The sequence below is a fragment of the Gossypium hirsutum genome, chromosome A11 (genome assembly GCF_007990345.1).
Source record: "Gossypium hirsutum isolate 1008001.06 chromosome A11, Gossypium_hirsutum_v2.1, whole genome shotgun sequence".
NCBI classification, from domain to species: domain Eukaryota; kingdom Viridiplantae; phylum Streptophyta; class Magnoliopsida; order Malvales; family Malvaceae; genus Gossypium; species Gossypium hirsutum.
In genome coordinates this window covers 118,037,191-118,051,528 of record NC_053434.1, presented here as the reverse complement: position 1 = coordinate 118,051,528, position 14,338 = coordinate 118,037,191, and the positions used below count along the sequence as shown (strand labels likewise).

The following is a 14,338-nucleotide window of genomic DNA, read 5'->3' as shown; positions in this document are numbered from 1 at the left end:
CCCGTGCAAACAGCGCGAGGTGGACCGTCATCATCGAGAAGTCATGGCCAAGGTCGCGGTGGCAATGGAATATGCTGCTCGTCGCGGCCAGGAGGGTGACGCACCTAACGTCATAACTGGTATGTTTTTTATTTCTAGCATGTCGTATACTGCCTTGGTGGATGTTGGATCTACCCATTCCTATGTTGCATGTGCCATATCTGGGTCGTTGGGTGTGCACTCTGAGGAGATTGTGAGTAGGGTATCTGTACTATGTCTTTTGGATCACTCGGTTAGGGTAGACAAACTGTATAGGGATGTACCCTCAGAAACTCAAGGTAAGATTTTCCCTAGAGATCTGATGGAGTTACCGTTCGGAGAGTTTGATCTCATTTTGGGAATGGATTGGCTTGTTAAGCATAAAGCGACTCTGGATTGTACTGCTAAACGAATGGTGTTAAGGACCAAAAGGATGAGGAGGTTATGGTGATAGGTGAGCGAAGGGATTATTTGTCTAATGTGGTGTCGGCATTAAGAGCTGAAAAGTGGATTCGGAAAGGTTGTGAGGTCTATTTGGCATTTGTAAGTCAGTCAGAAGAGGAGGGACTGATAGTGGATAAGGTTAGAACCGTAAAGGACTTCCAAAAAGTTTTTCCAGAGGAGCTTCCAGAATTGCCTTCGAACCGAGAAGTTGAGTTTGGAATAGATTTGTTGCTTGGAACGGCGCCTGTGTCCATCGCACTGTATAGAATGGCACCGAAGGAGTTAGTGTAGTTAAAGGCTCAAATTCAAGAGTTGTTGGATAGGGGCTTCATTACGCCAAGCGTGTCTCCATGGGGAGCACCGGTGCTATTTGTGAAGAAAAAGGACGGGAAAATGCGCATGTGCATCGATTACCGCCAGTTGAACAAACTGACGATAAAGAAAAAATACCCTCTGCCAAAGATTGATGATTTATTTGACCAACTTAGAGGAGCTTCGGTATTTTCCAAGATTGACCTTCGATCTGGATACCATCAGTTAAGGGTAAAGGAAGTGGATATTCATAAGACAGCATTCAGGACTCGATATGGTCATTACGAGTTTCTGGTTATGCCGTTTGGGTTGATGAATGCACCTGCCGCTTTCATGGATCTGATGAATCGAGTGTTCCAACCTTACTTGGACCGATTCGTGGTAGTTTTCATCGATGATATTCTGGTATACTCAGAAATCGAGGAGAAACATGAGGAGCATCTACGTATTGTGCTGCAAGTGCTGAGAGAGAAGGAACTGTATGCAAAGTTTAGTAAGTGTGAATTTAGGTTACGATAAGTGGCTTTTCTAGGTCATGTGGTTTCTGCTGAAGGAATTAAAGTGGATCCTCGAAAAGTTGAGGCAGTTCTGGGATGGAAGCCACCAAAATCAGTATCAAAAATTCAGAGTTTTCTGGGTTTGGCAGGCCATTACCGAAGGTTCGTAGAAGGATTTTCTTTGATTGCTGCACCATTGATGAAACTGTTAAGGAAAGGGGTAGCATTTGTTTGGACTGAGAGTCAGCAAAAAGCATTTGACCATTTGAAAAAGGTATTGACTGAAGCACCAGTGTTGATTCAACCGGAGTCTGGGAAGGACTTCACTGTGTACAGCGATGCGTCACATGTGGGGTTAGAATGTGTACTGATGCAAGAGGGTAAGGTGGTCGCTTATGCTTCGCGACAGCTTAAGTCTCATGAAGCGAACTACCCTACGCACAACTTAGAGCTAGCAGCAGTGATCTTCGCGTTGAAAATCTGGAGACATTACTTTTATGGAGAAAAATGTCTCATATACACAAACCATAAGAGCCTAAAGTATCTGTTAACTCAGAAAGATTTAAACCTTAGGCAACGAAGATGGGTAGAGTTGCTTAAGGATTACGACTGTTCGATTGAGTACCACCCAGGTAAGGCTAACGTGGTGGCTGATGCGTTGAGTCGAAGGGTTGTTTCTGATTTGAGAGCCTTGTTTGCACGTTTGAGTCTGTTTGATGATGGAAGTCTATTAGCAGAATTGCAAGTGAAGCCTATTTGGACTAAGCAGATTAAAGAAAAACAGTTGAAGGATAACTCGTTGGTTCTTCGGTTTCAGCAAGTTGAGAAGGGTGAGAATGATGATTTTTGACTGAATACTGAAGGAGTTTTATGCTTCCAAAGAAGAATTTGTGTTCCGAAGGACTCTGACTTGAGACAGTCAATATTGAAGGAAGCTCATGGGGGACTTTGTGCCATGCATCCTGGAGGGAATAAGTTGTATCACGACTTGCGAGAACTGTATTGGTGACCTGGGCTTAGACGAGAAGTAACGGAGTTCGTGGGGAAATGTTTGGCATGCCAGCAAGTGAAAGCTGAACATCAATTTCCTTCTGGATTACTGCAACCGGTGAAAATTCCATTGTGGAAGTGGGAGAGAGTCACTATGGACTTTGTGAGTAGGCTACCTTTGACACCCACCAAGAAAGATTCTGTGTGGGTAGTGGTGGATAGGTTAACAAAATTTGCCCATTTCATACCAGTTCGTACTGATTACTCCCTGCAAAAGTTGGCTAGGTTGTATGTGGCAGAGATAGTGCAACTGCCAGTGTCGATTATTTCCGATCGAGACCTTAGGTTTACATCTCGATTCTGGAAGAAGTTGCAGGAGACATTGGGTACACGTTTGGATTTCAGTACTGCCTTTCACCCACAGACAGATGGACAGTCGGAGAGGGTTATTCAGATTTTGGAGGATATGTTAAGGGGTTGTATCATCGATTTTCGTGGGAGTTGGGAGGACTACTTGCCATTGGCGGAGTTTGCATACAATAACAGCTACCAAGCAAGTATTTAGATGGCTCCATATGAGGCACTTTATGGGCAGAGATGTCGTACGCCTACGTGTTGGACAGAGTTGGGTGAACGACAAGTGCTTGGACTGGAGTTGGTGGCAGATACTGAAAGTAAGGTTAAGTTGATAAGAGATCGATTAAAGAAGGCATCTGATAGACAGAAGTCGTATGCGGATCTTAAGCGCAAAGAGATAGAGTTCGCAGTTGGGGATATGGTTTCCTTAAAGGTTTCACCTTGGAAGAAGATCTTGAGATTCGGCAAGAAAGGCAAATTGAGTCCGCGGTTTATAGGACCTTATCGAGTTCTTAAGCGGGTAGGGCCAGTAGCATATCAGTTAGAATTACCACCAGAGTTAGACAGAATCCATGACGTTTTTCATGTGTCTATGTTAAGACGATATCGATCGGATTCCTCACATGTTGTGCCAGTGGAGGAGATTGAAGTAAGGACTAATTTGACCTTTGAGGAAGAACCCATACAAATTTTAGATCGAGAGGTTAAAGTTCTAAGAAGGAAGTTGGTTCCGTTGGTAAAAGTAATCATGGAAAGGAAGAAGCTACTAGGGAATCAGAAGAGACTATGCGTCAACAATACCCTCAACTATTTGGATCAGGTAAATTTCGAGGCCGAAATTTCTTTAAGGAAGATAGAGTTGTAACGCCCCAATTTTCGCGAATTTTGTAAATGTTGGCATAGGTTTAATTATGTTAGTGGGCCTCTAGAAGGCCCAAGCTTAAGATAGAACCCGGTAATTTTAGTTAATTTTTGTTCCATAAGAAAAAGGGAGTGAAATTATGAAATAGGACCTATGTGAAAATGTTTGAAAATACTATATGCTAATTTGTAGTGGCCAAATAAATAGTAGTGCAAAATAGGAGGATTTGCATGTCAAATTCCCCACTTTTAATGTAGTGGCCGGCCAAGGTGATGGATAGTTGATAATGTATGGATTTTAACATTTTAATAGTTAATGGATGATGGGCATTAGCATTTTAATAGTTAATGGATGATGGACATGGTAAGCATTATGGGCATATTTTTATTGGAATTATGGCATGAGTATGGCACAAATATTAGTATATCATTTATGTGTCATAAAATGTTGAGTGATAAGAATAACAAAAGGAAGTAAAGGAAGGTTTTTGTTCATTCTTTGTTCTTCATAGCCGAATTAGAGAGAGAGCAAATAGGGGAGGAAACCCTTGAATATTCGGTCACTAGGAAGGGGAAAAACTGAAGGTAAGTTCTTGGTACTTTGCTTCTATCTTGATGTTCATGAGTTCTTCTTGATTCTATCCTAACTCATGAAGCATATTTTGGTTTTTGGTTGTTGTTTCATGTTCTTTTGATGAAAAATGGAAGATAGGTGAAGTTGAGCCAAACAAATGAGCATGCATGTGCCTTAGATGCTAAGGGGAAAAATCGGCTAACATGTTGTGCTTTAAAATGATGAAATGGAGATTATACTTAAGTAAAATCATAGATATGTGATGATTGATTGGTGATATACATGTTTAAATAACAAGCATGCAAGTTAGGTGTGAAAGAGTGATTTGGTAATAAATCTGCTTGGGACAACAGCAGTAACGTGACTTTGGAAAATCACCATAAATTGTGGGAGATGAATTAGAAGCTGAATAAATTATGTAATTAAATCTTAATGAGTCTAGTTTCAAATGAAATAAACGAGAACATATTTTAAATTCTGTACAATGAGAAATTTGATTTATAATGAAGAGTGGTCAGATTAGTCAAACAGTGAAACATGGGAAACTTTAAGAAAAATATGGTATTGATTGGCCATACCAAAAATTCTGAAAATTTTATGGATAGAAGATATATGAGTCTATTTTCAGGGAAAATTAACAGTACTTGATTTGGAGTTTCGTAGCTCCAGTTATAAATGATTTAGTGACTGTTGCTCAGGAAGACAGCTGGCAGTGAAATTATGATTATGTGGTAAACATTGACAAAAATTTGTTAATGAGTTACTCACTCTCTGATTTTCGAAGACCAAAAATTATCGTTTTAGTGAATCTTAACTTTTATTAAAATGACTAATTTGAGGTGACCCAATCACACCTCATCAAAAAAGATTGGTGGCGACTCCCGTTCTTTCATTTTCGTTTCCAAAGTCGATCCCTATTTTTTCAAACAAAAAAAATGGTTTCGACATGGAGGATTGTACACTGAAATCAAGTCCGAAAGGCTTCGTATGGACGAAGCCGAAGCCGAGGCTGAGGTAGAAAATCTTGAGCAACAAGTGGGAATTTTGATTTGGTTTTGTAGATCCATCCACTGTAGAAAGGTAGTGATTGAATTTAAGACGTATCTATGGCAACTGATAAATTTTGACAGAAGCAAATTGTTTCTGGTCTGGGTCAAGCTATTGAATTTTTATTTCCATTATTCGTAATGGATCAGCTAAGCTTAGAGGTGTTCATGGCCCGGGCCGGGCTCAACTAAAAAATCATGCCTATTTATTGGGCCCAGGCTGGGCCGGGTCTAAAATTTTACCCAAGCCCGACCCCAATAAAAATGCTAAAATTCGGGCCTGGCCTGGCTCGGCCCGTCCGTATTAATTTTTATATTATTTTTAAATATAAATAATATATCAAAAATACTAAAAACATCAATATAAATATTTCCCAACAAATTCAAAATAAATTTTAAAAAATTTGTAGACTTAATATAGCACTAAGATAGATACAACTTAACAAGCAAATGCCTCTAAAATAATAAAAAATTAACAAATGTCTTTAAAATAATAACAAAATTAACAATAAAATAAGTTTTATACAATATCTAAACAATAACAACAAAATTGTAGCAACATAATAGTAAAATGGTAGCAAAATAGGGAGAAAACAACAAGAAAATAACATTCAAAAATTTTAAAAATGCAGATTTTTTTGGCCATTTAGTGAATTCGAGCCGGCCCGGGCTAAAAATACCTTACTCGAGGCCCGGCCCATTTTTTAAACGGACCTTATTTTTTTCTCCAAGCCTATTTTTCGGGCCTATATTTTTGCCCAAACCCTCCCACATTTCGGGCTGGCCTTCAGGCTGGGCCGAGTAGCCCGACCCATGAACGCCTTTTGCCATAAGTGTTCTAATTTATATAAAATGAACTATACACGTAAAAATATTACAAACACATTTTTGTTATACATTAAATAATTATGATAAATTATATAAAATCTAAGATAAAATTGAAACGCAATACTAAAACAAAATTATTCCACTAAATTGTATCAAAGTGACAAACTTTGGAAAATAATTAAAAGGAAAAAACAAGCTTTGTAAAATATGACCAAATACGGAAAATATCATTAACACGACATGTATAAAAGAATGTACCAAACTATATATAAAATGATTTACTAATGTTAATAAATTTATATTACTAACATGAGAATAAAAACGAAGAGAACATAAAATAATTAAAATACATTATATCAAGGTAAAAAAACACATGGTTTTGATAAAAATATATAAATGCGTGTCTGAATTAGTATTATGAATCAATTCGATATTAATTTAGTTAATAAAATTATTACATATTTTAAATAAGTTAGGATTTATGCATATTTGGTACATGTACTTTCATAAAATGTCCAATTTGGTACTTGTACTTTAAAAATGTTTAATATGGTACTTGAACTATCAATATGTATTTTATTATTTTACTTATTGTTAGCAAATCAGCAAATGAAAATTCGACACATAAAATTATTTTAAAATTCATATGAATAATATAACATTATGTGAAAGGCTAAATAAAAAAATTCAATTAAACTAAAACTAAATAACTAAAGATATGATTAATAATAAAAAATAAACACTAAGCTTGTAGAAATTAGTTTAGCTAGTTGTTGAGTGGTTAAGGATTAGTTACTTAGTTAGGTAGTTAGCTAAGTAGTATAAATAAACAAGTAATTAATTCAATGATATAAGATTTTGATGTATTCTTTACATTTGGAGTATCATTTTAACATGGTATCAGCCCTAGGTCTCAATCTTCATCTTCTTCTCCATGGCTAACTTCTTCAATCTTGGATTTTTTTTTTCACTGCGGGCTGCTATTCATATAAGGCCTGATTGCTTTTCATTGGACCATTTCGTTTTGCTCTTGGTTTTTGTTGAAGTTGGTAAATAAGTTGTTGTAACAGCTCCTAGTATTTAGGGATTAGTTCCTTGTAATTAAGTACTAAGTATGCTAGTTAGTTACTACCTACCCATTATATTACAATCAAGCTGTAGCAGCAAGAATGATGGACTTGAAGCATTTTATTTTCTTTTATCTTTTCAATCGATATCTTAACATGGTATCAAGAGCCAGGTTCAATTTTTTCTTGGTTCCCTTTTTTTTCCTTTATAATCTTCTTCAATGGCAATCCATCAATCTTCTTCTCTTGTCATTGACTTTCATCACCCTCTTTATTTTCACCCCTCTAATACTTCTGCCACTCTACTGGTCACTCATCAGCTTCTTGGCTTTGAGAATTATAATATATGGAGTCGATCAATGAAAATTTTTGGATATACCTCCACTAAGATTTCCACCCAAGGAAACCTTGGTTATGTCTCCAACGATTGATTAGAGTCATTTGGGCACCTCTTCGCAGATTAGCACAATTGATTCTGTAGGAAGGCTATTTCAGCTGCAATGCTTGCGGTCTGATGGCATGAATTTTCACAATTGCTGGGTTAAGCTCGAATAATTTTTCAAGGCTGAGCAGGTCAGAGATCAACTTAAGGTTTGACTAGTCATGTTGAATCTTGATGGTCGAGCACTTGAATGGCATTACTTCTTTGCACAACGTCATTGGGGTTTTCATCACCTCACTTGGGAATGATATGCTCGAGCTCTTGATAACCTATAAAAGTAATATATTTTAATCCCATTCTTAATGCATTTTGGATGATTAATTATGCAAATTGGTGAATTTGATGCTCATAATCCTTTAAGTTATGCGAATTAGTGAATTTGGCTTCTGAGCATTCTAAATTATATAATTATCAATTAGAAGTAGAGAGAATGGAGCCATCAGAGAAGATCGAAGAAAACACTCGAAGAACACCACCGGAGCCAACTCGAAAGCAGATTTCTATCAAGATCGAAGACCTCCTTTTAATTCCTTTTGAAGTTTTTATGAGTTTCTTTGTTTCTTGTATTTTTTTTTTTACTTTGAGATGTTTTCATTTAGGATTATGAACTAATTCCTAGATACCTAGGGAGGATAAAACCTATGATGAATCATTTTATTTAATTTCTATTTTACGCGATAAATACTTTATTCTTGTTCTCAATTATGTCTGCTTATTTCTTGTTTTAATATTTTTGGGATATTAATTCATGTTTAACGTGCTTAATTCAGTGGAGCATAAGTCCCTGTTTAAGAGTAGATCTAGCATAATTGAGTGGAGTTGCATGCAATCCTAGAAATAGGACAACATAAATCTAACAGATTGGAGTCAAATCTAATAAGGGAATCCATTGTCAAACCTAGAGATATTAACATAATTTAGAGATTTCTATGGATCAAGACATAACTGAATAAATCATTTAATTCATATTCATAATAATAGGTGAAGTCTAGGTGGATTCTTTCCTGAGTATTGTCTCTCTTATTGGTTAATATTCGATTATTTCCTTTATTCGTTCTTTGTTACGTTCCTAGTAAATTAGTTTAGAAAATTTAGATTAAAACACATCACTCCAAACTGTCGGCTAAATAATAAGAAGACGGTAATTACTAATACTTTTAGTCCTCGTGGATACGATATCTTTACTCACCGTAGCTATACAATTGTCCAATTGGTGCGGTTGCCTTTGTCGTATTTATAGTTAGTTTTGTGATTATCAAGTTCTTGACACTGTTGCCGATGACTAAAATATTAGGAACATTTTATTTTATTTTATTTTATATTTTTGTTTTATTTAATTTTTACATTCTAATTTTTCTTTTGTTTGCTTCTGGTAGGTTCCTTTAGTTTATGACTAGAAGAAACCCGTCGAGACCATTAATCACTATAGGAGAACAGACTTTTAGCGGTTTTTTTTTTGCCTTTAACGGCGTTTTTCAAGCGCCAATAGAACTATTAGTGGCGTTTTCAGAAGCGCCGCAAAAAACGTCGCTATAGCAGGCGTCGCAAAAATTTGTAGCGTTTATTTAAAAAAGGCCGCTAAAGACCATGACTTTTAGCGGCGCTTTTTTTACAAACGCCACTAAAAACCATGACCTTTAGTGGCGCTTTCTTAAAAACGCCGCTAAAGACCATGACCTTTAGCGGCACTTTTACAATAAACGCCGCTAAAGACCACGACCTTTAGCAACGTTTTTCCCGCAAACGCCGCTAAAGATCACGACCTTTAGCGGCGCTTTTCTCACAAACGCCGCTAAAAATCATAAACTTTAAAAACAATATTTTATTTTAATTAAATAATATTTATTTTTATATTAAATATTATATAATGTTAAATTTTTAAAATTTGAACTTTAAACTATATAATTTTAAGGATAAATACAAAATATTAATTAAATTAAATTTTCCATTAAAATTTAAACTTCAAAACTAAATATAAAAATTAATGAATTTAAATTTAATACATAAACATTGATTCAATATGTAATTCAATACATAAAAAAAACACACACACAAAGTATTACAATTTCTAAAATAAAATTCATCCTGATGAGAACATAATGCCAAATCATCATCACCTCTCATTGCAATGCCTGCATATATAACTTAGTGAAGTACTTTGATCTTGATCTTGGTTAAGACTTGTTCCAGCAATAAAGAAAATTGTTAAACAGAATCCCGGTCACCTGACTGAGCAAAACAAGGAAATTAGCTATACCATCTACTGTAATGAAAGTGAAATCAGTAAAAAGTAAACCCATAATAAAAAAACTGATGCTAGGCTAATCGTAAATTCTACTGTCGCTGTAAATAAGTTACAGGCATAAGTCCAGTTTCATGTTGATGGACTTGTAAAGGCCTCAAAAAGAAAATAAGTAGCATATATGAAAAAGACAAAAGGGTCAAATGAAGGTTAAAGGAGATGTCATGACGAACCTCACTAGATTTGACACATTTTTACCCTTAAAGTCCAACTCTTCCTTCTCCTTATCATCCTTTTTAACCTTCATGTTTTAATTATTATCTTCCCATATGATCTCCAGGACATTGTCATTCACATCAACTTGCACTTAATTTTCAAGCACTGGAACACAATTCAGACATAAGTCCATAAATGAAACCATATTTTCCTACAATTCCTGTCATTGATTATAGACATATCATTTTCTATTCTTCTAGGTCTTTACTCATTCTAACCTATATAATCATTGAGAATATTCATAATTTATTGAAGCATGAAATTTTTAAAAGATACATCGATTTAAGATTTTCAAACAACAAAACTGTTTGCTTTGTATTTCTAGTCTGACTTCCTTTTGGAAGTTAACCTTTAAACTTTCTGCAGAGGATTTATCCTGAGTAGGAAATAATAAGAGCATGGTAAGATAGTCTAGGTTCTATCTATCTAACATGACAATTGCAACAAATGATGGCTCCAAATCGTGAGTCATATAAATAAAAACATGCAAAAACATTTAATAATGAAGATAAGAGAATTACTTGTTACAACACAAGTGTGGTAGCCACCACATGCAACTTCTTCTGAATATGGCAATGTATTGATCATGGATGGCATGGTTGCATTCTTGGCCTCCCCAAATCCCTAAATATTTTCATTAAGATAACATCACTCAAAAATGCCATATGATTAAAAACATTAGGTGATGTTAAAACTGACAGGTTTAGAACTTACAAGATTACCTACCACTTTATCCCCAAACACAAACAAAGACCCAGTTCCTGCAATACCTAAACAAATTAAGATCTGAAAACAAAAGTTTGGAATATGTCCAGTAATAAGGTCATAAAAATTGATTGACCATAAGAGAAATCATTTCAAATTACCATCAATGCATGCTGAATGCAACAAGCCAGCTGCAACTCTTTTGACCTAATGCAGGGATAAATAATGAAGCCAAAGGTCCATAGTTAGCAGAAAGAAATTGACACGTCCACCGCAATTTTGGTTACACCAGTAAAAAGTTCAAAGTTACAGGTAGAGATTACCCTGATATCCTCTAATTTCTTTATAAGCCTTGGTGTATATTCACTGAAAAAATTATAAATATATAAACTTAAAAATCTTTACTGTGAGAAAACAGAAAGCTCAAGATGAAATGAAAATAGAAACTCATAATAAAAAATAAACGAAGAACAGAAAAAATAATCCGATTTCTAAAAGGAAGAGTAAAACAAACAAATATGAAAGTGAAAGAAGGGAAAGGAGAAAATAAAACAAACGGTACACTATCTGTAGGCAGAAGGAAAAAAAAATATAGCTTTGTCCATGTCAAACACTAATAAAAGTTGGCATTCCTAGGAGACATCTCATTTTCAGTTTCCACACATTGGTTATAGTGGGAACACCTTAAAATGTTGCAAATGGCAATGTATTTTCATTATTATATTTCACCATATAATCTCAAATTTTACGATCTAGACCCACAAACATATTCTTCCTTTATCTATATAAAAGTAAAGAGCAGCAGTACTCAAATATTCAATTAATCAAATAGGTGATTCCCGATCTGGTGAAGTACATAAAAAAGGAAATACAAACATTACATCCAAGCATACATATCAAAAGCATATCCAAAATAGTACTGCAAGAAAATAGAATCTATATCTTGTGAAGCATTTCCAGTTTCATACCAGTAACAACAACTGTGTGCTCTGAACCCAAAGCAGCCAATTTAATTGTAAGCCCGCTCAAGCATTCCACTTTGGTTGGCTTATGAACTGCTTTCGCAGCCTCTGTATGTACAATATGCCATTCATCCCAAACAAGTGAGAATATGCTGATTACACAACAAAGCTAATAATAAGAAAAAAAGCATTGACAAATAGGCAACTTAATAATTTAACTTAAATATAATAGGCATTCAAATAAAAAGGAGCTCATTTAGCTATTACTTTTTCCAAGGCCAAGTTGCCCGCTTGAGTTCTTCCCCCACATGTAAAGTTCTCCATCCTCTACAGGTCAAAACCACATTTTACAGAAAATATACAAAAGATGGAATCAGAAGCAAGGACATAACACAGTGAATCTTGAGTTCATTGGGGAGGGGGGTTCGCAGAAGAGGGAACAAATGAAACAGTAATATTATGTTCGTGTCTATTCTTAGAAGAAAAATGTGAATCCATCTCATCGTTTTATTTCAGAAATTCTAATAAAAAGAGACTTGTCACTTTTATAAAAATATAGCCTTTATTTTAAATACCAACGGTTTGAAATTATTTTCCAATTTATAAAAATGAGCAACATTAATTATCAAGCAATTCCAACCAAAGCAGTTCATCCTGCATACCAAAGCCAGAGTTACTACTTTATCTTATGTAAGTGTTATTCCACAATATCAGTCATTTGCAATCAATCTTAAAAACATGGCTTGGTTATGCAATTGTTAGACAGCATCCTGGTAAAAAAAAAACATTGTTACATTAGCAATCAATCATTATTGAAGAGAAAACAAAAGTGAAAATCATGTGATTAGCAATCAAACATTGTTACATCAGCATGTTTTAGGATATCAAAAATGCATCAAACAGATAAGCCAATTATGTACTCATACATCATTTTGTTCATGTTTAAGCATGTATATGTTTGTTGGTAGAACATGAAGCATACAGGTTTAAGGAACTAGAAGAGCTTGGGATAGTTTTCAGCGAGGATGAGAAAGAAGTTTGAAAACAGAGAATATAAGAAGACTCTTCAATACTGAAGAAAAGTAAAGAAGTAAAAAGCACCTGAAGCTGTAGTGCCTAAGAACGACAGCTGTGGAAATAATTTGGCACAGTCAAAATGCTTATAGTCAATTTGAACCAGTTATGACATTAATGAATCTGAAAAGAAAACACCATTACTAATACATAAAATGATCACATATTAGAAAATAGAAGAATGCATCGGATCCACTAATAACAAGTGCCACATGGTTATCATTTAAACCTCTATAAGAAAATGGTTAGAAAAAGACAGTTTTACTTACCTGCCGAAATATTTGAAGAACATCCGAGGTAGAAAAGAAGGGGAAATAGTAAATATGCGTCGTGATTCCATGATCCTTCTTGTGTAGGCTAGCCAATTAAATCAAATTGTTTTAGACAAATACAATTTTGCATGGAAAGTGATTTAAAGAAAGAAAATGCATCTTAGAGAATAGTTTATTTTTCACCGCTAATTAGAATGAGAGATATGAACAATTACCTTAACAGAAATGATAGCATGATCAAGAAGGGGAAGAAGATTACGGTGACTAAACGGATCTCCTCCCGAACCAATTCTAACTGTTCATTATTCTGAATGAGAACTTTCTTCATTGCATAAGTTCCATCATCTGCAAATGCAACCCAAGTAAGTTCATTCCAAAACCAAATTAATTTTCCCTTTGATCTGATGAATACACAAATACCAAAATAACACGATAAAATCTGGCAGATGGCATAGCAGGTGTCACCATCCTAGATAAAATCCCCTAGCAAAAAAAAAAGGTTAGCAAATCCATTTAAGATGTAAATTCAGATAATAAGACGGAAAATGCAAAGCTCATCTATTGTAAATTAAAATTAGGCAGTAACTAATTGAAAATTCGATGAACAAAAAAAGAGGGGAAATCATAGGACCGCCATTTTCCAAGTGTAAATAAATTGGGCAGGGAGCGCATAAAGCACTCATTTCGGATTATAGTTTACTACTACAACATGATTTTGAGGTTTGTGAAACTGATCAAATCCAATATATATGAAACGGAAACAACAAAAGAGGAGATGAGATCGAGCCAGATCTGGCAATACCTTCAAGGATTGTGAGAAGAGCAATCGCAAAGGCAAGGTGGGCAAGTGTTGGAAGTGTGGTTGAAGGCTACTAATCCTTCCATGAAATGCCAATACAGAGGTGGACCCACCTTCAACGCCACCTTCTGGTTCACTGCCATCTCTTCTATCTCAGAGTCTAACTGGAAACCAAATCAAGACTGCTGCTGGAGAGTTTCTTGATTGAAAAGAGCAACGGAGAGGCCATTTAGGGGGAAAAATTAGGGGTTTCAGAGGGGGAAAATTTGGGGGTAAAAAAGCGCTTTTTTGTTTTAAGTGAAATGATTTTTTTGCGTTATTGTTAATTTTTTGTGGCATTTTTCATAAAAATGCCACCACAAATTATTTCATTTTAAATAAAACTACGCCGCTTTGCTCTGTTAAAAGTTTTTTTATTTTATCTGTTAAAAATTATTAGTTAAATAATTTTATAAAATATTTATTATTACTATTTTTTATAAATTAGTTTTTATAAATAAAAAAGTAGTACTCTAAAAATAAATATCGTGTATTTTAATAAGAAAATAAATAATTAAATAGTTGTAATTAAT

At 34.9% G+C, this 14,338-nt stretch overlaps 1 long non-coding RNA gene across 14 annotated transcripts; it reads right to left on the bottom strand.

Annotated features, from left to right (window-relative positions):
- Nucleotides 1–9,436: 9,436 nt before the first annotated feature.
- LOC107941690 (uncharacterized) lies at nucleotides 9,437–14,092 on the bottom strand. Of its 14 annotated transcripts, XR_005904571.1 has the most exons (13): nucleotides 13,770–14,092; nucleotides 13,388–13,450; nucleotides 13,183–13,312; nucleotides 12,965–13,052; nucleotides 12,723–12,818; nucleotides 11,889–11,948; nucleotides 11,628–11,729; nucleotides 10,983–11,025; nucleotides 10,821–10,866; nucleotides 10,669–10,715; nucleotides 10,476–10,578; nucleotides 9,912–10,059; nucleotides 9,437–9,665 (listed from the first exon to the last, which is right to left on the bottom strand). It is a non-coding gene; the product is annotated as an uncharacterized lncRNA (long non-coding RNA). The 14 variants fall into 14 exon arrangements; XR_005904569.1 differs by having other exon boundaries at nucleotides 13,183–13,450; XR_005904568.1 differs by lacking the exon at nucleotides 9,912–10,059.
- Between the last annotated feature and the right edge of the window lie 246 nt (nucleotides 14,093–14,338).